The following is a 27,443-nucleotide window of genomic DNA, read 5'->3' on the forward strand; positions in this document are numbered from 1 at the left end:
AGATCCTGATACCTGGACATTAGGTAAGAGAGAACTATTCAGATCCTTGTAAAACTTTATAATAACCAGTGCCTTTTCCATTTCCTTGTCTACCCTCAAATGAGAAATGAGAGAAAAATTAGGCTCAGTGAGATCTTTATTCAAAGAATAATTCATTTTCGCTGGCTTCAAGATGATGGAGGAGTAAGACGTGGAGATCACCTTCCTCTCCAAAAATATATCAAAAATACATCTACATGTGGAACAACTCCTACAGAACACCTACTGAACGCTGGCAGAAGACCTCAGACCTCCCAAAAAGCAAGAAACTCCCCACGTACCTGGGAAGGGTAAAAGAAAAAAGAAAAAACAGAGACAAAAGAATAGGGACAGGACCTGCACCAGTGGGAGGGAGCTGTGAAGGAGGAAAGGTTTCCACACACTAGGAAGCCCTTTCACTGGAGGAGACAGGGGGTGGCGGGGGGAAGCTTCGGAGCCATGGAGGAGAGCACAGCAACAGCGGTGTAGAGGGCAAAGCGGAAAGACTCCCACACAGAGGATTGTGCTGACTAGCACTCACCAGCCCGAGAGGCTTGTCTGCTCACCCGCCGGGGCGGGTGGGGGCTGGGAGCTGAAGCTCAGGCTTCGGTGGAATCCCAGGGAGAGGACTGGGGATGGCTGCGTGAAGACAGCCTGAAGGAGGTAAGTGCGCCACAGCTAGCCAGGAGAGAGACCAGGAAAATATCTGGACATGCTGAAGAGGCAAGAACCCATTGTTTTGGGGTGCACAAGGAGAGGGGATTCCTTCCCCGTGTGCTCATATAAGGCAGAGTACTGCCTAAATGAGCTCCAGAGATGGGCATGAGCCGTGACTATCAGCTTGGACCCCACAGACAGGCATGAAATGCTAACGCTTCTGCTGCTGCCAACAAGAATCCTGTACGCAAGCACAGATCACTACACATACCCCCCGACTCACACCCCGGGAGTCTGTGCAGCATGCCACTGCCAGTGTCCTGTGATCCAGGGACAACTTCCCCAGGAGAACACATGGTGCACCTCAGCTGTTGCAAGGGACTCTGCTGCTGCAGGCTCACCCCACATTCCAATTATGACCAGTGTACTTCCTCCCCCCAGCCTGAGTGAGCACGAGGCCCCTAATCAACTGCTGCTTTAACCCCTTCCTGTCTGGGCAGGGAACAGATGCCTGAGGGTGACCTATATGCAGAGGTGGGACCAAAACCAAAGCTGAACCCCAGGAGCTGTGTGAACAAAGAAGAGAAAGGGAAATTTCTCCCTGCAGCCTCAGGAGCAGCGGATTAAATCCCCACAATCAACTAGATGTACCCTGCATCTGTGGAATACCTGAAGAGACAACGAATCATCCCAAAATTGAGGTGATGGACTTTTGGAGAAACTGTAGACTTGGGGTTTGCTGTCGGCAACTGATTTGTTTCTGATTTTTATGTTTATCTTAGTATCGTTTTTAATGCTTGTTATCATTGGTGGATTTGTTTATTGGTTTGGTTGCTCTCTTCTTTTTTATTATTTATTTTTTTTTAATTTAAAAATTGTTTTCTCCATTTTTATTATTATTATTTTTTCATTCTTTTTTTTCTCCTTTTCTTCTGAGCCGTGTGGCTGACAGGGCCTTGGTGCTCTGGCCTGGTGTCAGGCATGAGCCTCCAAGGTGGAAGAGCCGAGTTCAGGACATTGGACCACCAGAGACCTCCTGGGCCCACATAATATCAATCAGTAAGAGCTCTCCCAGAGATCTCTGTCTCAATGCTAAGAACCAGTTCCACCCAACGGCCAGCAAGCTCTAGTGCTGGATGCTCCATGCCAAACAACTAGGAAGACAGGAACACAACCCCATTAGCAGAGAGGTTGCCTAAAATCATGCTAAGTTTACAGACACTCCAAAACACACCAGTGGATGCAGCTCTGCCCACCAGAAAGACAAGATTCAGCCCCACCCACCAGAGCACAGGCACCAGTCCCTTCCACCAGGAAGCCTACACAAGCCACTGAGCCAACCTCACCCACTGGGGGCAGACACCAAAAACAACAGGAACGACGAACCTGCAGCCAGCTAAAAGGAGACCCCAAACACAGTAAGTTAAGAAAATGAGAAGACAGAGAAATATGCAGCAGATGAAGGAGCAAGGTAATAAACCCACCAGACCAAACAAATGAAGAGGAAATAGGCAGTCTACCTGAACATGAATTCAGAGTAATGATAGTAAAGATGATCCAAAATCTTGGAAAAATAATGGAGAAAATACAAGAAACGTTTAACACGGACCTAGAAGAACTAAACAGCAAACAATGATGAACAACACAATAAATGAAATTAAAAATTATCTAGAAGGAATCAACAGCAGAATAACTGAGGCAGAAGAAGGGATAAGTGACCTGGAAGATAAAATATTGGAAATAACTACCGCAGAGCAGAATAAAGAAAAAAGAATGAAAAGAATTGAGGACAGTCTCAGAGAACTCGGGGACAACAATAAACGCACCAACATTCAAATTATAGGGGTCCCAGAAGAATAAGAGAAAAAGAAAGGGTCCGAGAAATTATTTGAGGAGATTATACTTGAAAACTTCCCTAACATGGGAAAGGAAATAGTCAATCAAGTCCAGGAAATGCAGAGAGTCCTATACAGGATAAATCCAAGGAGAAACACACCAAGACACATATTAATCAAACTATCAAAAATAAAATACAAAGAAAAAATATTAAAAGCCTCAAGGGAAAAGCAACAAATAACATACAAGGGAATCCCCATAAGGTTAACAGCGGGTCTTTCAGCAGAAACTCTGCAAGCTAGAAGAGAGTGGAAGGACATATTTAAAGTGATGAAAGGGAAAAACCTACAACTAAGATTACTCTATGCAGCAGGAATCTCATTCAGATTCAACGGAGAAATTAAAACCTTTACAGACAGGCAAGTGTGAAGAGAAATCAGCACCACCAAATCAGCTCTGCAACAAATGCTAAAGGAACTTCTCTAGGCAAGAAACACAAGAGAAGGAAAATACCTTCAAAAACAAACCCAGGGGCTTCCCTGGTGGCACAGTGGTTGAGAGTCCGCCTGCCAATGCAGGGGGCACAGGTTCGTGCCCCAGTCTGGGAAGATCCAACATGCCACGGAGCAGCTGGGCCCGTGAGCCATGGACACTGAGCCTGTGCGTCTGGAGCCTGTGCTCCGCAATGGGAGAGGCCACAGCAGTGAGAGGCCTGCGTAACGCAAAAAAAAAAAAAAAAAAAAAAAACCCAAAACAATTAAGAAAATGGTAATAGGAACATACATATCGATAATTACCTTGAATGTAACTGGATTAAATGCTCCAACCAAAAGACACACTGGCTGAATGGATACAAAAAAAGACTCACATATATGCTGTCTACAAGAGACCCACTTCAGACCTAGGGACACATGCACACTGAAACTGAAGGGATGGAAAAAGATATTCCATGCAAATGGAAATCAAAAGATGGCTGGAGTAGGAATTCTCATATCCAATAAAATAGACTTTAAAATAAAGACTGTTAAAAGAGACAATGCAGGACAGTACATAATGATCAAGGGATCAATCCAAGAAGAAGATATAACAACTGTAAATATTTATGCACCCAACATAGGAGCACCTCAATACATAAGGCAAATGCTAACAGCCATAAAAGGGGAAATCAACAGTAACACAATCATAGTAGGGGACTTTAACAGCCCACTTTCACCAATGGACAGATCATCCAAAAAGAAAATAAATAAGGATATACAAGCTTTAAATGACACATTAAACGAGATGGACTTAATTGATATTTAAAGGACATTCCATCCAAAAACAACAGAATACATTTTCTTGTCAAGTATTCATGGAACATTCTCCAGGATAGATCATATCTTGGGTCACAAATCAAGCCTTGGTAAATATAAGAACATTGAAATCATATCAAGTATCTTTTCCGACCACAACGCTATGAGACTAGAAATCAATTACAGGAAAAAAACTGTAAAAAATACAAACACATGGAGGCTAAACAATACACTACTAAATAACCAAGAGATCACCGAAGAAATCAAAGAGGAAATCAAAAACTACCTAGAAACAAATGACAATGAAAACATGATGATTCAAAACCTATGGGATGCAGCAAATGCAGTTCAAAGAGGGACGTATATAGCAATACAATCCTACCTCAAGAAACAAGAAAAATCTCAAATAAACAACCTAAACTTAAACCTAAAGCAATTAGAGGAAGAAAAACAAAAAAACCCCAAAGTTAGCACAAGGAAAGAATTCATAAAGATCAGATCAGAAATAATAAAAAAGAAAGGAAGGAACTGATAACAAAGATCAATAAAACTAAAAGCTGGTTCTTTGAGAAGATAAACAAAATTGATAAACCATTAGCCAGACTCATCAGGAAAAATGAGAAAAGACTCAAATCAACACAATTAAAAATGAAAAAGGAGAAGTAACACTGCAGAAATACAAAGGATCATGAGAGATTACTACGAGCAACTCTATGCCAATAAAATGGACAACTTGGAAGAAATGGACAAATTCTTAGAAATCACAACCTTCTGAGATGGAACCAGGAAGAAATAGAAAATATAAACAGACTAATCACAAGCACTGAAACTGTAATTAAAAATCTTCCAACAAACAAAAGCCCAGGACCACATGGTTTCACAGGCGATTTCTATCAAACATTTAGAGAAGAGGAAACACCTATCCTTCTCAAACTTATGCAAAATATAGCAGATGGAGGAAGACTCCCAAACTCATTCTACGAGGCCACCATAACCCTGATACCAGAACCAGACAAAGATGTCACAAAGAAAGAAAACTACAGGCCAATAGCAGTGATGAACATAGATGCAAAAATTCCCAACAAAATACTAGCAAACAGAATCCAAAAGCACATCAAAAGGATCATACACCATGATCAAGGGGGATTTATCCCAGGAATGCAAGGATTCTTCAATATATGCAAATCAATCAATGTGATACATCATATTAACAAACTGAAGGATAAAAACCATATGATAATCTCAATATATGCAGAAAAAGCTTTCCACGAAATTCAACACCTGTTTATGATAAAAACTCTCCAGAAAGTGGGCATAGAGGGAACCTACCTCAACATAATAAAATCCATATAAGACAAACCCACAGCTAACATTGTTCTCAATGGTGAACAACTGAAACCATTTCCACTAGGATCAGGAACAAGACAAGGTTGCCCACTCTCACCACTCTTATTTAACATAGTCTTGTAAGTTTTAGCCACAGCAATCAGAGAAGAAAAAATAATAAAAGGAATCCAAATTAGAAAAGAAGAAGTAAAACTGTCACTGTTTGAAGATGACAAGATACTCTACATAGAGAATCCTAAAGATGCTACCAGAAAACTACTAGAGCGAATCAATGAATTTGGTAAAGTAGCAGGATACAAAATTAATGCACAGACATCTCTAGCATTCCTGTACACTAACAAAGAAAAATCTGAAACAGAAATGAAGGAAACACTCCCATTTACCACTGCAACGAAAAGAATAAAATACCTAGGAATAAACCTACCTAAGGACACAAAAGACCTGTATGCAGAAAATTATAAGACACTGTGAAAGAAATTAAAGATGATACAAAAAGATGGAGAGATATACCATGTTCTTGGATTGGAAGAATCAACATTGTGAAAATGACTATACTACCCAAAGCAATCTACAGATTCAATGCAATCCCTATGAAACTACCAATGGCAGTTTTCACAGAACTAGAACAAAAAGTTTCACAATTTGTATGGAAACACAAAGACCCCGCATAGCCAAAGCAATCTTGAGAAAGAAAAACGAAGCTGCAGGAATAAGGCTCTCTGACTTCAGACTGTACTACAAAGCTACAGTAATCAAGACAGTATGGTACTGGCACAAAACCAGAAATATAGATTAATGGAACTGGATAGAAATCCCAGAGATAAACCCATGCACATATGGGTACCTAATTTATGACAAAGGAGGCAAAAACATACAATGGAGAAAAGACAGCCTCTTCAATAAGTGGTGCTGGGAAAACTGGAGAACTACATGTAAAAGAATGAAATTAGAACACTCCCTAACACCATATACAAAAATAAACTCAAAATGGATTAAAGACCCAAATGTGAGGGCAGACACTATAAAACTCTTAGAGGAAAATGTAGGCAGAACACTCTGTGACATAAATCACAGCAAGATCCTTTTTAACCCACCTCCTAGAGAAATGGACACAAAAATAAACAAATGGGACCTAATGAAACTTAAAAGCTTTTGCACAGCAAAGGAAACCATAAACAAGACAAAAAGACAACCCTCAGAATGGGAGAAAATATTTGCAAAAGAAGCAACTGACAAAGGATTAATCTCCAAAATATACAAGCAGCTCATGCAGCTCAGTATCAAAAAAACCAACAACCCGCTCCAAAAATGGGCAGAAGACCTAAATAGGCATTTCTCCAAAGAAGATATACAGATTGACAACAAACACATGAAAGGATACTCAACATCACTAATCATTAAAGAAATGCAAATCAAAACCACAATGAGGTATCACCTCACACCAGTCAGAATGGCCATCATCAAAAAATCTACAAACATTAAATGCTGGAGTGGGTGTGGAGAAAAGGGAACCCTCTTGCACTGTTGGTGGGAATGTAAATTGATACAGCCACTATGGAGAACAGTACGGAGGTTCCTTAAAAAACTAAAAATAGAACTACCATACAACCCAGCAATCCCACTACTGGGCATATACCCTGAGAAAACCATTACTCGAAAAGAGTCATGTATCACAATGTTCACTGCAGCTCCATTTACAATAGCCAGGACATGGAAGCAACCTAAGTGTCCATCAACAGATGAATGGATAAAGAAGATATGGCACACATATACAATGGAATATTACTCAGCCATAAAAGGAAATGAAATTGAGTTATCTGTAGTGAGGTGGATGGACCTAGAGACTGTCATACAGAGTGAAGTATGTCAGAAAGAGAAAAACAAATACTGTATGCTAACACATATATATGGAATCTAAAAGAAAAAAAAAAGGTTCTGAAGAACTTAGGGGCCGAACAGGAATAAAGACACAGACGTAGAGAATGGACTTGAGGACACGAGGAGGGGGAAGGGTAAGCTGGGACAAAGAGACAGCAGCAAATGACATATACATACTACCAAATGTAAAATAGATAGCTAGTGGGAAGCAGCTGCATAGCACAAGGAGATCAGCTCGGTGCTTTGTGACTACCTAAATGGGTGGGATAGGGAGGGTGAGAGGGAGACACAAGAGGGAGAGGATATGAGGATATATGTATACATACGTAACTGATTTACTTTGTTATACAGCAGAAACTAACACAACATTTTAAAGCAATTATACTCCAATAAAGATGTTATAAAAAAATTAAAACAATAAACAAAATAATAAGGACTGAAAAGAAAAAGCAAAGAATAATTCATTTTCTACAAGTAACAACAGAAGCTTAAAGAATTTAGAAATTTTTCGTCACGTACAACTATCAAAGCCCTGGTAAAAGGAGAACAAGACAAGTTTTGACCCAGCAGGCAAGTTTTGACTCCATGCAAGTTGTTCTGCCTTAGGCAGCATTTTTATGGGAAGGTGTACCCCAAGAGGGGAATTAGATAGCCCCCACTAATACCCCACCCCAGTCATCTGCTATTGTATGCCAGCCACTCTATCGCCATCATTTCACCTCACTCTGCCAATCCCTTGAAGGAGACCAATGTTCAGAGAGGCAAAGAAATGTGCCCTAGGTCACACAGCTGCCAACTGGTAGACTTTGAATTTGACCTCAGGTTTTTCTGACTCAAACCTGGGAGAATTCCATAATAAGATGCTGCTTCCAATACATAGAGGAATCACCAAAGTCTTGGCCACAATGTGAATAGCCAGCCTTAAAACACAAGTAGTTTTCTACTAGACGTGAAAAACAAGAGAGGTATGGCTATGATCATGCTAGAAAGCTCAGGATATGGTGACTGCAAAAACCATTGGTTACTTTAGGTTGTAACAATTCCAGCTTATCCATAGAAGTGCTTCTTGTTTCGGAGGGAAAAGTCTCTTTCAGCCTAGGAGGAAATTAATTGAATCTATTTTTCCCTTCACAACCTCATCACCACTCTTTGTCAACGATATGAAACAGAGAACCTTCTAGAAGAATAATGATATAACTTTCACTAACTGAGCCCTTACTATGTGTCTGGCACAGATTGCTTCATAGCTAGTACCTCACTCAATCCATCCAAAAACTCTTTGAAGTAAATATCTCCATTTTATGAGTGAGGAAACTGAGGGTAAGTTTATTTGCCTAAGGTTGCACAGACAGGGAAGACCGATCCTGGGTTTGAATGACCTCACGTGATCCTGAAAAGCGCATCCTTTAAACCACTACACTTTATTGCCTCTACGCTGAAGTAGGCAGCTAAACACAGCCGAAAATGAGTGCTCCTTGTAGACAACTACTATATTTAAACCAGAGTCTATTAATCTTTATATAATGTCTTTCTCAAGTGCTTCAGAGAAAAGGCGTATAGGTTGTATGGAGTGTACGGTGGACTTTGTTTTGCACATTTTGGCAAGAGGAGAAAGTCTTAGCTTCTGTATGTATCTCTCCTGCAAGCCAGAAGTACTCTTCTAGGAAAAGCCATCTTTTAAGGAGGGAAACACTTAAAAAGAGATCAATCCCCAAACGACAAGCAATTGATTTCAGGGTTAGACAAGGAGCAATGGATCATTTCTGGAATTAATGATTTCCCACCTCTCTGGGAACTCAGTGATTTCTCTGGGAAGGCCTGGCTTGATTGAATAAACTGATGAGTTGAGTCTATAATCCCAACAGATGGCATCCATTGTTCTCACGCTCCATTGACTCAACCAGAATTTACTGAGCATGTACTTTGTGTCAGCACCCTATATTGGGTGCTTAAGAGAAAGGAAAAGAAACCAACAAAATCCCATGGATCCTGCTCTCCTGAAGCTTATAGTCAAGTGAGGGGGTCCATTATTCATCAAAGAATCACAGTGGTAGGAGTATATTAACAAATTGTGTTGCAGAACTCTGAAGGAAAGGACCGGAGTGATATGATACCAGGTAGGATCATAAATAGGCCTTGACTGGGGTTAGGAAGGCTTTGCAGAGGCAGTAAAATTGAGCTGAGATCTGAATGTGATGGAGATGAGATAACTCCATGCAGAGAGAATGGCACGGGCAAAGACCACATGGCAGGCGGCAGCATGACACATCTAAGGAACACACAGTATGCCATAAGAGGGAGTCAGGCCACCTGGGAAGGCTTGAAGCCTCATCAGGGACCCTGGTCACTGTCCCCACAGCTCTGCATAGGCCTTGATTAAACACAGAGGTCAGGGAGGGATGATATATCTACATCTATATCCATACCTATCTCTATCTCTCTCTCTCTCTGTCTATACACACACACACACACACACACACACACACACACACACACACACACATATATATATATATATATATATATATATATATATATATATATATATATATATATACACCCTTATTCTGCGGCTCTCTGGGACTTCATCTCTAAGATGATGGGTAACCTCTGGGTTTTAGCTTGGCCCAGGGAGGGGGCCCTAGAGAAGCTCTCTTTCCATTTGATTTAGCTCCCCCTATCCTTTTAGATCTTTTGGGGGCCTAAAGCCAGGGATTTTTTTAAACCACGTTCATCAAACCACTTGGGATTCCAGAAATAAAATCAGACAACAAAAATAAAAACTAACTTATTGGGGCTTTATTATATTCTGACTACGTGCTGCGCTGAGCATTTTGCATGAATTATCTTATTGAATCTGCTCGATAAATTGTAATATAGGAACCCCCAAGGCAGTGTGGGTCTAGGATTCAGAAAGCTGGAGCTGTGGCTTGTGGAAACTGACACAAGCAAATTTACATTGTGGGGATCTGAGCAGAGCCCTTAAAGCGTTTGACCAGTGACTGCAGGAATACTGAGCAGTTGGCTGTTGATGTTAATTACGCTCATGGAAAGGGATTTCTGAAGCCACTGGAACATCCACGCACAGACCTTTCTCTTTTTGATATCAGGGGCAGATCCTATCCGACCTCCGGTCTGCACATCTGGGATAATCACAGTGCTCCACATTTGTACAGAACAGGTTGTTTCCAAATGGCTCTGCATTCAGGGCTGAGGTCACCCCCAGGGCCTTCCTCTCCTTGGAAGCATGATTTGCCACCTCCCTACCATTAGTCAGGCCTTTTAATTCAAAGATAGAAACCCAGCTCAAACTGGCATCGGGAGAAGGGAATTTATTTGGCTATGTAACTGAAAAGTTCAAGGGTAGTCAGGCTCCAGGTTCAGCCTGTTCCCAGCTCACTCTCCAGTCTCATCCATAACCCTCCTCCTCTCTCTCTGTGCTCCAGCCCAGCTGAACTTCTCCCAGGTCCTTCAAAAACTACTTACTTGTACCTGCCTTTCTATCGTCAAAGATGCTGCTTATGCCTCTCCCTCCACATTGATTCCTACTCATTTCTTCCTCCATTACTAAAAATAAAATTATTGAGCACCTAGAGGGACGCCTAGACTCTAAAGATGACCTCCCCCCATGAACCACACCTCCAGAGAGTCATACCCTGTGTGATCCTCTCCCTCACTGAGTCTGGGCTGGCCCTGGGACTCACTCCGACCACCATGATACAGCAGTAGTGGCTCCATTCCAGAGTCACACCTAAGCTTTACAAAGTCATGGCAGCTTCTACTTTTGCACTTAGGGGATATCTTAGCTGTTATGTAAGAAGTCCAGCAACCCTGCTGGAAAAATTACACGGAGAGGCCATATGGAGTAGCAGAGCCCCTGGCACTGCATGGACAGAGAGGCCCGGTGATTCCAGCCATCCCTGCTGAGCTCAAGCCTTCCAGCCATCTCTCCCAAGGTACCCAACATGAGCGTGAGCCACCTTGCACATGCCTGCCCATTTGAGCCCCTGGATGACTGCAGCCCAAGCCAACGGCATGTGGAGCAAAATAATCCTCAGTGGAGTGCCACCAACCCATAGAATTATGAAAGAAGAATAAGTTTTTGTCATTTTAAGCTACTAACTTTCAGAGCAGATTGTTACATAACCATGATAACCCAAACTGGGTATCTGCCAGGCCCTGTGCTAGTTTGGGGTTTATAATTAAAAATACACTAGGCATGGTCCACAGCCTCCCACATCTTTCCAGGCTCATCCTTCTCAAAGGGATATCCTGACTTTGTTTACCAAATAAGCGTCCCCTCTAATAAGCTCTAACAAGACTCTTTACTTCTCCACCATAGCCCTTTGTGTACTCAGAAGTAACTCTTTGTTTGTTTCATATCTGTTCCCCCTGGTAGGATGTAAGCCCTATGAGGGTAGGATCCACAATGTTGAACTCAGCACTGCATGCTCTGTACCCTGTGCTCCACAGGGAACATGACAGATGTTCAACAGGCATTTGGTGGTTGGCTGACTGGAAGCAGCCTCCCTCTAGTCTGCTTTTTTTTTATGTTGGAGAACACACTGGGGTGATGACTCCTTCACTTCCCATGGGGCAACCAAGAGAAGACAAGCCACTTTTTAATGGGTTTAGAAGCTCAAGTCCTACCAGAGCAGTTTGAACCTGAAAAATATGTTCCCTTTACAATGAGGACCTCTTGCTTATTTTCATTTGGAAATTGTATGCACAGTAGTTGCCTGGGGTTTTTTTCTAAATGATTTTCTTCATCTATTTCCCTCAAAAGACATTAACCTACTAGCATATTTTTCTTACCACCCCATGCCTCCAGAAGCCTAGCTGTTATGGAGGAGAAAGAAAGAGAATAGAGTATTTCTGGTAGGCTTTAGAAGAGTAAGAAGGTAAAGTGTTTGATTTTCAGAGGAACGTGGTTCATGGCCCTCAGAGTTAGCTAGTGTGGCGCAGAACAAGGACTAGAGCCCTTGCTTTCTGGTGTGGGAATTGGGTCCCTCTCTGCCATGCATCAGCAAACTCCTCCAGGGCTGAAAGCACTTCCTGCTAGCTGGCTTTGAATCTGCCTTCCTCTAGCCCAGACTCCCCTCTCTCATCTGACTGGAGACTTAAAACAACTTTGCTGGAGCAGTTCTAGCAGTATGCTCGAGAAACAGCCTTATCAGTCAAGGCCATTTACATATGGTTTGGATTTAATGTACTTGCTAGATCTAAAATATATTCTCTTTACTAACTGATGGATCAGTAAGCCTTCTACTGTATGCTAAAAGTTAAGGTGTTTCTCTGTGGATATTTAACTACCGTGGCAACTGACTAATTCACCAACTATGTGACATGATCCAATATCATGGAACCATGATAAAATTAACAACTTTTCATTTAATAGCAATATGAAAGATATTACATAATTTAATGGAAAAAAATGCAAGGTAGCGATGCAAATACAGCACATTCCAATCAGTACTGTCTTGTACCAGGTGCATGGTCTTAGGCAAGTTACTTCTCTTTGATCCTTGATTTCCTTATTTGCAAAATGGAGACAATAATTCCTATCTCATGAATTTCTTGTGAGAATAAGAAAGAGAACACATTCATTATCTATCCATCAACAAATTTATCAATTGCCTACTATGTGGCAGGTATTCTAGTCACAAAATCCCTACTCTTGAGGAATCATACATTTGTGTGTGTGTATGTGTGTGTGTGTGTATGTGTGTGTATAGAGGCAGACACTGAGGTGTCCACAGGAAACACATGGCTCAGTCAAGCAGGGTAATTAGATTGGGGAGAGTTTAAGGAAGGGACTGATTGTAAAGGTGCTACAGGATTAAGGGAAACCAACAAGATGTGGTGATGTACCCCGGGGCTAGCAATAGTAAAAAGCTGCTAACCTTCTAGGCCTCAAGGGTTAGGAGAAGGGAGCAGTCAGTCACAAGAACCGAGATCTGTAGCTGTGGGAGACCACTGTTCTATAGTAGCTGTGGCCATGGGAGAAGAAACAGACACTCCAAAAAGCAGTATGGCGGGAAGGGAGATGGGTGCTAACACTCCAACCTCACCCTCCTCCCATGGTGCAGTCTCTGCCAGTGTCCACCAGTGGTTGAACCTAACTGGAATCTAGAAGGCCGCAGGCCAGAATGCCCATGTGATGCAGTCCATACTGGTGAGCCTCCCAGTGAACAGAATGGGTGTGGAAGAGAAGAGAGTGGATCTGGAGGGGCAAAAAGAAAATCCAGGATACACAGTTAGTATGTAATGTCTCAGATGGTGAGAAGTAACATGGAGAAAAGGAAAGCGGGGTAAGAGGGATGGGGGACATGGAGCCGGTAGGCATTAACTATTCTGTTTTATATAGGACAGTCGGGGAAGAGCTCCCTGAGGAGGAGGCATCTGATTGGAGGAAACCTATAGGAGTGAGAGATTGAGCTGAACAAGAGGAAGAACTCTTCAGGCTGAGGAGACAGCAGGTGCAGAGACCTTGAGGTGGGAGCATACTCAACATTTTCAAGGAATTATAAAGAGGCCAGTATGACTGGAGTAGAGTAAGCAAGGGTGGAAGAGAAAGTGATCAGAGTCAGACCATATGTGGCATTTTGGGCTTTTATGTGATTTTGATGGAAAATCACTGGAAGGATGATAGGGTAAGCATAGTGTCCCATAAGCCATTGTAAGGACTCTGGCTTTTAATCTGAATGATCATCGTGATCTTGAACAGAGGGATGACATGGTCTGACTTAGGTTCTTACAGCATCACTCTGATGAACTGAGAATAGACCATGAAACTGGGGACAAGGCTCAAAACAGGAAGACCTGTTAAGCACCTATTGTAACCCAGTAATCCAGATGATAATCGCTCAGACCTTAGTGGTAACAATGTAAATAATTAAAAGTGGTCAGCTTCTGGATGAATTTTTTTTTTTTTTGCGTTACGCGGGCCTCTCACTGTTGTGGCCTCTCCCGTTGTGGAGCACAGGCTCCGGACACGCAGGCTCAGCGGCCATGGCTCATGGGCCCAGCCGCTCCGCGGCATGTGGGATCCTCCCGGACGGGGGCACAAACCCGTGTCCGCTGCATCGGCAGGAGGACTCTCAACCACTGCGCCACCAGGGAAGCCCCTGGATGAATTTTTAAGGTAAATCCAACAGGATTTATGACAAATTATTTGGGGAATCTGAAGAAAGAGTGGAATAAACAAAAACTCCAAACTTTTTGGTCCTAGTAACTAGAAGGATGTAGTTACTGCTAACTAAGAGGGTGAGGTGCCCGTGGGATAGGATTTTGTTGCGGGTGATGAGGACGGCTGAGTTGGCGGGGGGTGGAATTAGGGATTTAGTTATGACTAAAATCCATGACAGATTTGAGAAATCTATTAGATCTCTTAATGAAGATCTGTAGAAGGCATCTGGGCATATGAACCTGCGGTTTAGGAGAGAGGTCTAGATGGAGATATAAGTTTGGAAGTCATTGGCATATAGTTGGAATTTAAAGACATGAGACTAGATGAGCTCACCAAAGGTGTGAGTGTGGATAAAGAAGGAAAAAAAGGAAAACTAAAAGCTGAGCTCTGAGCGTTCCAATTGGTAAGAGGTCAGATTGAACAGGAGGAAGCGGCATGCCATATATTTTCCTTCTATTCCCTCAAAGAATTTAGCAGGACACTCAACACACAGCAAGTGCCCAGTACTATGTGCTGCTTAATGAGAATTTACTACAGTAGAGATGAGTTCTCCAACAGTCAGACAGAGGAGCTGCAGATTTCAAATGACTGACAAAGGGTTCTAATACCAATCTCAACATGTATGTGTGGTGGGTGGTTTTCCCAAGCAATTCCCAGACACTAGCTGGGTGTCACACAATTCAACTAAATTCTGACACTATCTACGGGGAGAACGGCAGCAGATCCCATAGGTTAAGGGCTCAGCCTCACAAAACTCCTCTCCAGCCTTCAGATACCAGTCACAAATTGAGGTTGTTACCTGTACTTCTGACTGGCTGTAAATCAGTGGTTCCTACAATGCCCTCCTTAGGTTCGACTAATTTGACAGAGTGGCTCACAAAACTCAGAGAAACATTTAACTTACAACACAACCAGGAACAGCCAGATGGAAGAGATGCATAGGGCAAGGTATGGGGAAAGGGGCACAGAGCTTCTGTGCTCTCTCTGAGTGTGCCACTCTCCCCAGATCTCTTCATGTGCACCAACCCAAGAAGCTCTCTGAACCCAGTCCTTTTGAGTTTTTATGGAGGCTTCATTACATAGACATGATTGCTTAAATCATTCACCATTGGAGACTGGTTCAACCTCCAGCCCCTCTCCCCACCCCAGAGGTCAGAGGGTGGGACTAAAACTTCCAACTCACTAATCACATGGTTGGTTTTCTTGGCAACAAGCCCCCATCCTTAGGTGAGGTCCAAAAATCACCTCATTAACATAACAAAAGACACCTTATGGCTCTCATCACAGGAAATTCCAAAAGTTTTTGGAGCTGTATGCCAGAAATGGAGATGAAGATCAAAAATATATTTCTTATTATAAATCACACTATCACAACTGCCTGTCCCTTCATTGCCTTTCTCCACCCTTTCTGGCTCCACCTTAACAAAGAGCACGTTCTTTCAAGGGGTAAGTGAGGATGACACTGATTCCACACTCCTCTTAAACAATATGTACAAATGACCCTTGAACAACACAGTCTGAACTCTGTAGGTTCACTTATACACAGATTTTTTTTCAATAAATACGTACTACAGTACTACATGATCCATGGGTAGTTGAATCTTTACTTGAATGTGGAACCGCAGATACAGAGGACATGCTATAAAGTTGCATGTGGATTTTTGACTGTGTGTGGGTTGATCCCCCTGCCCCCCATGTTGCTCAAGGGTCGACTTTACTTCCTAATATTAAAAATATCATGTCTCCCATTCTACTTCCTATTCCCCATTGGTCATGGTAAGACTTGGGGAAAATCCAAAGCAGTTCCACCTGCAAAAGATTTGGATGGCTTACTCTAAAATCACTCCACTTAATTTCCCCACTGGAGGAAAAAAAGTAATGTGCAAAAGCTCAAATAATAACTCCAGCTATGATTTAATGAGCACTTATCCTATGTCCAGTACCATGCTAAATGCTTTACACGTATTATCTCATTTAATCCTTTTCTCTATCAAATGAAGTAGGGAATATTAGAACAGGAATAGACTTCAGGAATATCTAAAGGAAACTGACCTATCTAATATCACAATAAACACTTAGGAATAGGCTGTGGCTGCCTTACACCCATGATTTGCAACTAGCAGGCAGGCGGACACTATCAAAGCAGAAGAGTCAAGTGGAAGACATAAACTTTCATGAGAATGCTAAGAGTATGTGTCATAATTTGCAAAATCTTTTCACTGTGGGGGTGAAATCTTTGGCAATTTTTACAACGTCATCAAGAGCTGAAGACCTGCAAAGAGTCAGTATCTCCAACTGGGAGCCTACTGCCTCATCTCTGGCTTCATGTAATATGTCCATAATTTTCTATTCCCTTTTCCATAAATAGAGTTTCCATCCTTTAAGTGTTTTTGTTGGTATTTGTCCATAAATCACATTCCCATTTTGTGACAATCATACAATTTCAATTCTCATTCCTCTATGACAAAATCGAGGTTACAGTACATTAAAAACACTTTCCTGAGATCACACTGGTAGTAAGTAGTAGAGCCAGCTTTCACTCACGTCTGCATGATTTCAGAGACCAAGCTCTGAACCTCAGCTTCATATTTGCCCTCTAAAAATGTTCAGTGAGCTGGTTATATGCTTGGAATTCTTCAATTTCTCTCATTCAGTTACCAAATGAACAGAAGAATAACACTGAGCTATTTTCACCATCAAGACAGTGAATTCTCAATGTTATTCTCTGCTCAAAGTACCAGCCATATATGTGTCATAAAGATGAACATGAGTAAGGAACCACTATACTTACTGTTAGGGAAATAAGATGTAGGAGTTGCTATGTAAGCTGTAAGCTGAGATTCCACAAGTCTTTAAACTCAGAAAAGATGGAGGTAGAGTGAGATGGGGATTTCCCCCTTGCAGAATGAAGAACATATGCAGAGGCAGGAAGAATATGTAGTGCAGTCAAAGAAAACAAATGGTCCCATATTTATAGGCTATCCTCAAAGAAGCAGACATCTGGTTAGCATGATTGACCCCTTCTTCAAGTGAGGGCCTTGATGCCAATAACAAAAGTAGAAGAACAATGGCATATAGGGCTGAGAGATTGGGGCCATATACCACAGGACCCTGGATGTCAGGCTGAGGAGTATGGACTTTATGAGGCAGGTGACAGGCATTGCTAAGGGACAAAGCATCTGAGTGATATGATCAATGTTGCCCTATAATAATAAAGCATAAAATGAATTGAGGTTGGGTGAGAGAAAGTGATCAGGAAGGCCAACCAGGAGGTTGTTGCAGTAGATATGGGGTTATAAGCTGCTGGGATAAAAATATGCATAGTAGGTAGCTAGAAAATGTCTGTTAAGGGGATGAAGCACCTTCACGCCTATAAACATAAATGTCCCAAATTAACTATGTTCTAAGAAGACTAGGTGATATTCTACAAAGTAGATTATAATGTTATTTAATTAGAAAGCTATAGAATTATAACTTATTTTCTCCATGCCATAGACATAGTGGAATCCTGTCCCGTTTCATCTACTTCAGAATCATGCTGAACACATCACTGGTCCTTCAGGCTGTCACTGTGAAATTTTACTTTATAGGGCTCAGTGTTTCCTCCAAGGTTTAACACTCTTGTTGTAAATTAGTGTCAAATCTCTCCATGCTGTTTACGCTAATTGCAGTTTGCCTCCAACATGAATCAATATTTAGAATGTCCCTTGTACTGGTTGAACCACAAATTGAAATTAACATGTTGCTGGGCATAATTTTTATTTACAAAGCGCTGAAGTTAAGTTTCTTTTATGGAAGATGTGGTAGAAAATTCACAGGTTAGGAAGGCTTTTGACCTGAAATTTAATCTATCATCTAGTTCTCTTTATGTTAAGTTACTGAAGAACACTGAATATGTTTTCCTGGGGAAAAGAAAAGAAAGAGAAGGAAGGGATAAAGGAAGAAAAATTAAATTTGTTTGAAAAGGAAGAGAAGAAAAACATGAACAAGGCCTGGTGCTTTTAGAAGTCTCAGATTTATTATTTTCCCATTATTGGCTTTGTATAGGCTAATTTCAAACAGCCGTCTTCCTGCCTATAGTACAAGGATGGTGCATTTGTAACATAGCAACAAAATAGACAGGCCTCCCACTATAGGGAGAAGCCAAATGTGCCCTTATTGGAGATCATTTTTTCAGCGACTCTGATGAGAATGACTGCAAAGATTGACTGCTTTGGAAATAGAATTCTGGATGTTTAGTTCATGGTAAAAAAAAAAAAAACTTTTAAGCTTAAGAATTTTTAGTGAGTATAGAAGGAGGAAACAATATGTGCAATATTTATTTAGGGGTCTTATATAAAAGAAAATTCAATTTTTCTGCCTTAAAAAGAATTTCTTTCTAAGCAGAATCTTTTATTTTGCATTAATCCTGACATTCATAGTTATGTTTACTTTATTGACAAATGAGATCCAACCACTGGACATGCACATATTGTCCCCAGATGGGCTCAATTTAGGGCAATAGTTTGGTGAATATTCAGTTTTCATACAAAACAGAACTAATTCCATAGAGCAGTTAAGATAAACTCACATTTCAAGGCTTTTCTTTGTCCCTTAGGAACTTAAGGCACTGTAATACAGTCCTTCTTCTGAATCTAAACCTATTGAAACATGTCTATATAGATAATTATTAGACTTATTTGAGTGGCCTAAGACAGAAGGCTGGGAGTCATCTCTCTCTCCTTAGCTGTAACATGCCCTTGGACACTAAGGCCCATCTATTTGACTTTAGTGGCAGACAATACTGATTGTCTACTCAACAGGTGTTTCTGGCCTTCCTTTTTTCTTGCCGAGAAAATTCCATCTTTGTTCAAGTCCTGATCAGCCATGTGTGCATCAGGAAACACTGGGTGAATTTTGATTAGGCAAAGCCAATAACACATTCCCCTTGCAAGTGATTGGTTCAGGAATGGGCGTGTGATGCAATCGTGGCCAATCAAATGAGGAGACATCTGTTATTACTCTGTATAACTGAATCACTTTGCTGTATACCTGAAACTAACACAACCAAAAAAAGAAATACATGGAATTAAACAGTTCCTTCTCCCCATTCCCGCAGAGTGTTTATCCTAACATGTAGCAACCTATGTCATTTCCCTAAATTCCAAACTTCACATACTGTGCCAGTATCCCAGCCTCATGTCCCAATATTTCTCTGACTGCACTGTGTTACCTTCACGGAACTGCTCATCATTTCCCAAATGTACCACGGAGGATACCCAAAGCACTTTTAGGCCTGCTTTCCTCTCTGCTGAAATGGCATTCTCCATCATCCAGCCCGGCCTCTAAACGTTCTCTCCTTGTTAAGGTTATGCATCATCCATCACGCTACACTATACACTGTGTGCCCACTATTGTAACTGTCACAATGCACTGGAATCACTTATTTACGTATCTCTCTTCTTTACTTGTCTATGACCCCCTGAGGAACAGATACTAAGTTTATCATTGCGCCCCTAGCACCTAGCACAGATCTTGGCCAGATACTCAATATATGAATATAGAAGAAAGGAAGGGAGGGAGGGAGGAAGAGGAAAAGGAGAGGATCCATTGAAGGAAAGCTGCCATAAATTTGTAAAAATCTGAGCACCTGAAGGCACTGCGTGGGTTGTTTTCTGTGATTATGGAATAGCAACAGAGTGGTAGCAGCAGTATCGACACCAACAGTTAAGCGCAATGCTAGACATTTTATATAATTTATTTTTTTTTATTTCATGACAACACAGTGAAGAAGATACTATCATTATCATCCTCATATTATAAACAAAGCAACTGAGGCTTAAAAACATTCTTATTATAAAGTAAGTGATGGCAGAGTCAGGATTCAAACCCGAGTCTTACCCCAGAACTTTAATTAACTATCTGTAAATATGTTATTCTCCTATTTGTTCTAGATATATGTTGTTCATACCAAACAGAGGGAAAACTGAGCCTGGGGCCTTTGACTAGCGGTTTTTATGTCACTGTCTCCACCAAAGCCCCCTTCAGAGAGAACTGGGCTTCCTGAAGGACCAGGTACAGTGAAATAGTTTTGCATCCCGGCAATTTCTTCTGGCTCTCAACGTGAAATCCCTTTTCCAGTCCGATAGCTCATCAGAGTCAGCTTGGTTAATAACCCCATGAGTCTCTTATACCTCTGCCATCTACCATCCAGGTAACTAATACTATGGGTACAGGTGATTCAGACTGGCCAACCACCACTCTCTGCTAGAGCTTTCCTTAAAAAAGAGTCCAGGGCTCCCCTGGTGGCGCAGTGGTAGAGAGTCGGCCTGCCAGTGCAGGGGACACGGGTTCATGCCCCGGTCCGGGAAGATTCCACATGCCGCGGAGCGGCTGGGCCCGTGAGCCATGGCCGCTGAGCCTGTGCGTCGGAAGCCTGTGCGCCGCAATGGGAGAGGCCACAACAGTGAGAAGCCCGCGTACCAGACAAAAAAAAAGAGTCCAGCAGTTCTGAAAGGCTCCCCCAGAAAGACACACCAGAAAGAATTCAACCTCCTTAGGGAAGGTTGGGCCATTACCCCTACACAGGGACTTCTCCAATACCCTCAGGCTTCTAATGGGCCTTCTACCAGAACCTACCCCCAGCCTGAGATAGAGATTAAAGTTCTGGTTACTCCACAACAAACAGAGTCTTCCTCAGAAACACTAGGGACTATTTATTTATCAATTCTGAGGCAAGTCGCTACCACAGGCTGGCGTTGTATAGAGCTAATGCAGACATGGTCCCTATCCCTAAGGGTCTGCAGCCTAGAATACACTTGTAATCTTGATAAAAGTGGAGAAAGCCTCATTTAAAAATCGTCAGCAGTTCTTACTCAGACATGGAAACACCATGGAACTCACTTTGCTTTGGGGAGGCCACCTTACTGGGTACTTAAGTTAACCCAATGAAATTTTATAGTTCTTGTAAAAACAAAAACAAAAACTATAAGGTCATTACTGACCTGAATGCAGATGTTTTAGACTGGGATACTGACTCGTTTGTTTACTGAGGTAAAATGGACCTACTAGAGAAATGTATACTCACATAGTTAAACAAATGTGCACATTTCTCATAAGTACAGATTGTGATTAGTCTGTTCCTGATAGTTATTATTTATTCTTGGGAAATATGAGGGTTAAAAAGTTAACTAGAAAAACGCCAAAAATACAGTGAGCACTTTATGAGAAAGGCATTTATAACTGTACGGAAATTTAGAGAAAAAAAATAGCTTTTAGCCGGTGGAATCAATTATAGAATAAATCACAGGGAGGCTGACACTCGGACAAGATGAGGTCTTTGACAGATAGAGAAAATCATGTGACAGATAGTAAAAAATCATACAACATGCAGGTATGAATGTTAGGTAATATTATAAGAGGTCTACTTGGATTGAGTGTTAGAACCCTCAAGTTGAGGAAGTTTCTCCTAGGATATATTTGGTCAGTAATCATTCACCACGCCTATAAATCCTCCCCATTCCATAAATCAGCAGTGGAAGAGAAAATAGCTGAAGTGGTAAAGTGCTCAGGTTTTATTTAGCACCATCTGGCTCTTTTCTGGGTCGGCATTGTACACAATTTGCTCAAGGCTTACGATTTTATAATATACTCGCACTATTGTCACTGTTAATGCATTTCCTCCGAACTCCAGTTATTCAATGCCTCTCTGATCTTAAAAATTCTCTTTAGCCTCACTCTTCAAATATACATGAGCTCTGAACACATAGTGTAATGTCTCACTCAATGGAAATCTGAATATACTGGGACTGAGAGGGTCTGGATAAGAGCAGGTGAAAGTCAAGATTCCTTTTATATGGTTCTTTTTTTTTTTATGGTTCTTGAGTAATATAATCTTTCATAAAAAGAAATCACTCTACTCCACTCCTCTCTGCTAGCCATTTTCCACTAGCCATTTTCTTTCTGTTGCAAGCATCAATGTTTCTCCCCTTGAAGTAGGTTTTTGCTGTTTTCAGGCCACTTATAAATCCTTCCCCCTCTTCCTAACAATGCTTCAGTTTCCATTGGAGATTTGACTCTTCTCCATTGGGTACTGTGGTGAAGCTAAATCCACAGGCTTGCCACCAACAAAAGAAACACCAAGAGGTCTTTGGAAGCCCTTTCTCATGAATTCTTCCTCTCATTACTCTGGTTCAGCCAGGAGACGGCCAGGTGCCAGAGCCCAGCCAAACAGAGCTCCCTCCAAAGCCAATCAGTGGTGCTTCCCTGGCCAGACTGCTATTCCCTGTTAGAAGACCATTCCTGTACTTCCTGCTCCCTTCCCATTTCCAGGTAAAGGTCTCCAACTTTCCATCAATAGTTGTTTTTTCCCTGTTTCTCGAGCATACTTAAGGACTTTGCACTTGCCCTTCCCTTTATCTGAAATTCTTGTCCCCCAAATCTTTGGGAGTGCATGGTTTAAATAGAAAGTGTTCTCATTTTCCCAGGCAATTACCTAGAATTAGTCTAAGAAGTTAAGTTATTGCAGGCACCAGAAGAATTTCAAAGGTGATAATATAGTGCCATTTAAAATATTAAATTATAATATTGCATTTTCTAAAAATGTGGAATATCATATACCCCGTTCTCTAGATGTTATTTTCCTGATTCAAACTCAATAATTCCCTACTGTCTACATAAAATGCTACGTATTCGAGGCTTAAACTATTTTTCTTGTCATATTTCATTCTTTTTTTTTAAACCTAGTCAAGGTTTCATCTAACTGAACAACATACATAATATATCTTCTAGGCTTCTCTGTCCCTGTGCTTTAGCTTAGCTGTTTGCTTCATCCCACATACTTTCATCTTACTTGTCTTTCCCTCTCATATATATATATATATTTCTAGATTAAAAACTACTTTTTCCACAAACTTTCCATGACCAGCCACTCAGAAACATTTTCTCTCTGAGTTCCCAATGCACTTTATGTGCACTATTCCTATAGAACTTAATACAAGGTAGGAAATCTTATTTATATGAAGGTTTTATTTCCCCTACCAGACTATAAGCTTCTCATTAAGGGAGCAGAGGAGGGCTTTTGTCGTTACATCACTGACAACTGAAATGCCTGACATTCAAATACTTATTGAGTACCTCTTCTATGCAAGGCTTACTCTAGAAGTTTCAATTACAAAAATGAGTCAAGTAATGCTATCTATTGTCATAATCCACATGTAAAATGAGGCGGGTCTGGGGTAGATAATATCTAACATCTTTGGTTTTCTTAAAAAATGTAGAACTCACAGTTCAGCCATAGAGAAATACACATACAGCAAACTAAACAAGAGAAATAGTGAGAGAAAATAAAGATTTAAGAATGGAGGGCTCTTAGGTAAGAGAATTAATTCTCTAGAGGGGAAGGAGGTTGGGGTAGGCTTCACAGAAGAATCACCATAGTTTAGTCACCATATAATAATTCAGTATATATTTCAGGAGGAGAAAGATATGCATGGACACATTTAACAAACTGTCTTATGTTGAGTTATGTGTTGGAGAAGAGAACAGTACCTTGGATGATACATAGTCAAAAAATACCTCTCCCCAAGTTTACCTTTTGATTTTGAAGTGCACTCCATGATTTACACACCTGACTGTTTCTGGCACAGAATTCTCTGAAATCAAGTCTAACAACTGAGGAATAGACCAAAGGAAGAAAGCAATTCTGGAATCTGGAACTAAAATGTACCATGGAAGATTCATTTAGTGGAACTGGCTACATTTAACTAAATAGAGAAAAAAAGAATATAGAAAATAAGGCTATAAGTAACTCTCAGAGCATTGATACTAGTAAGTGAAACCAAGAGCACCATTTCTTCAACTCCATTCTCCATGAAGACCTCTACTTGCCTTGTCCTTGCAGGTAGTCAGTGCTGAAGAAACATACACACTTTTGAGAACTCAGTTATCTACCAGGAAGCCAGTGGATCTGAGGTAGTAGCTCTTAAACCTGAAATGAAAAACTCATTCTTTTTTCCCTAATCAGAGATGGATCTATTCCTACCAGGTGAGTCTACCATGTTTCTTTCCAATGATCAATAGTGACCCCTGCTGGCTCAGGAAGAAAGACACTTGTTTGTCTGAAATGACTATAAGACTGAATTAATTGTGGGAAATTGTGGCTACAGGCATCAACCCTAAACACCAAAATAAAAGAACTTCAAGACTAAGCTGATTATTATGGGAAATTCTCAAGATGGTGACAAAAATGAATCAACACTGGGATGTAAACTTGGTGGTCATGCAGAAACACGGCCCCAGACTCGCACGCTCCAAAGCTTGTGATTTACAAGGGCAAAGGGAGCTACGTACACAGTGGACAGTCTCACAGTCACACCTGCTCAGATGCAGTGGCAAGACTCAAACTCATGACCAGGTGTGCTCTGACAGGCAGAGGTGCAGGTGCCAAGGATCTGAGCTGACACATTTCACCACGTGGTGCCTGTGGGGTGGCTTGGCAGGTCTGAGGAGTAGGGCTCTCTCTCAGGCCCTCCAGCCCCTGTTCCTGTCCTGCTCTCAGCTTTAGTCACTGCTCTGAGTGTCTCCTGCCTGTCTGATCTCCCAGGCTGTGCAGATCCCCTTCACTCCCATACCTCTGCCTCCATGGTCTGTTATTCCTAAAGAGGAGAAGCCCATGCTCTAAAACTACTCCCAGTTTCCATTCAATTTGGTACCTGCTTTTGGTTAGTCATCCCGGGGGAAAAAAAAAACAATATCAAAGTTAAACTAAGTTAAGTAAATTTTCATTTTTAATGAGAAAACCTTGGTAGAGAATATACCTACACCAAAGTAATGTATCTTTAATGCCCTAGTGAGCATTGTGCCAACGAGCATGAAAGATACTTAGGGTGGTGGGAGGAAACTTTCCAGATGTGCTTGAAATGAATACATACAAATAAAAGCAATAATAACAAGTCATTCTTAATATTTATTAGGTACTCACGTATATGAGACATAGTGGCATATGTTTGACTTCTCTTACCTTACAGAAGCATCACAAAAATCTCAATAGGTAGGAATCATTATACCTAGTTTATAGATGTAGACACAAATGTTCAGAACATTTAAGGAACTTGTCTAAGATCACAGAGCAAATACATGATGAATCTACAATTCCAATCAAAGTCTTTCTGATTCAGAATTCATCCACTTAACCAATTATGCTCTGCTGCGTGTTTCTTCCAAGCCTGGCCCAGAACATCAATGACACGTGACTGCTTAGACTAAGAGAACAAAGGCATAGGCTCCACAAGTAACAGTCCAAAGGAACAATTTTACAAAAGAGCCATGTAAACTGTGAAGCAGTGCATACCTGCTAATTATTATTATAACAGGAAGAATGTGCTGTAAAGTTTTAGCTTTTATGTAATTCTATAGGACACGGAGTAAAAGGGAGGCTCAGCCTGACAGGGAGCTGAGAAAAGATCATCTCAGTGAACACAATGAATTCTTGTTTTTGTGGAAGCATGTCCACATGGACATAGAGTAACGTGCTGGTTTAGCGCACTTAGCCACACCTGCCCTATTGCTTTACCTGCAATCAGTCAACCTCAGCTTCTGAGCATTTGGTGTCAGCAGCATTGCATTAGGTCCTGCGTATGTCTAACACCATAGTCCTTTCGCAAAACAAAAAGCAAAAAAAAAAAAAAAAATGAATAGATAATATATTTACCTGCTTCAAATATCAAGGTGATATAAAAGGTATAACACTGAGAACCTTATTCCTATAGCATCCTCATTCTCTCTGTTCCCCCTCGCCCCTACAGATAACTCTTTCATTAATAGTTTCTTACACATCCTTCCAGTGCTTCTTGAGGCAAGGATAAACAAATATATATATTCTTATTCTTCCCACTTGTATAGCACAAGAGTTACCATACACAGTTCTTCAGACTAATTTTTTCACTTAAACTTACCCTAGAGATCTCTTCCTATCTATCTACCTACTATCTATCTGTCTCTGGCTGTCCATTTCTGTCTATCATCCATCTACTGCATAGTAAATTATTTTTAACTTATCTAGGAAACATATGGAAAAATTTTTAAAAACTAGTACCTATTTCCTAGTGTTAGGAGTGATAATATAAATATGATAGGATTTCAGAGAATGGAGCGATCACAGATGAGATGGCCATTGGTAAAATGTCTTGGCGGTTGACAGGGAGAGGGGACATTATTCCTGGAAGAAAGAGGTAGCTAAGCTGTCACACAGCATCTTAATTCACCCACAGGTGAATTTCTTGCTAATGTCAATGATACTCTTAAAATTTTCTCAGTTAGCTTCCTCCAGTCTCCATTTAGATTCAAGCCAAGGAGTAAACACTGTGTTAATTGGAGCATTTTCCTGTAGAAACTAATTATAGCTCCATGCTGTCAAAACAAGGCAAATTGTTAATGATACTTCACCTGACAAAATAGAAATAAAACTGTCTTTGCCATGAAGGAGGATGCTGGGATTGTGCACAAAAGCCACTTTAATCACAATTATAAAAATGAAGAGGGCTGCTGGAGAGAACCCATCTGGGCCTATCACACTCAACTGGCTCTCCCTGGTGAGGGGAGTGGGGGAGATGGGAGAGTGCGGAGTGGGGAGCATCTTCCCTTGGCCTAGGCTTCAATGTTCCAGATGAGATGCTGATACAGATGACAGTTCCTGTAGTACGTGGGCTGCTCAGGACTCCTCTCTGACTGTTTCCACAGATGTACTTACAGCTATTCTGTAAGCTGTTTGAAAGCCTTTGTTCATTCATCTAACTAATGTTCACTCAGTTTTTATGACATGCCAGGCACTGTTCTAGGTGCTAGGTTCACAGCAGGTGATTAAACAGAACAAAAAATTCAAAGCAAAACAGAACAAACAAAACAAAACTACAAAACCTCTGTCCTGTGTAATTTATATTCTATTATATATAATAAGATCAATAAGCAAAAAATATATCTATATGTCAGAAGGCAGTAAGTTACATAGAAAAATAGAAAGTCGAGGAGTTAGATAAGGAGTGTAGGGGTACAACTTAAAATAGCGTGCTTGGAATAGGACTCTCAGAGAAGGTAGCATTTGAGCAAAGACCTGAAGGTGGTAAGAGATTAAACCTTGTAAGTTTCTAAAAAAGCAGAAAATATAGCAGAGGTGAAGCTGACATTCATCCAGGAAGGTTAGTAAGATCAAACAGGTTGTTAAAATACTGAAATATGTCTGCACTATATGG

Source organism: Phocoena phocoena, chromosome 3, assembly GCF_963924675.1.
Source record: "Phocoena phocoena chromosome 3, mPhoPho1.1, whole genome shotgun sequence".
Taxonomy (NCBI): domain Eukaryota; kingdom Metazoa; phylum Chordata; class Mammalia; order Artiodactyla; family Phocoenidae; genus Phocoena; species Phocoena phocoena.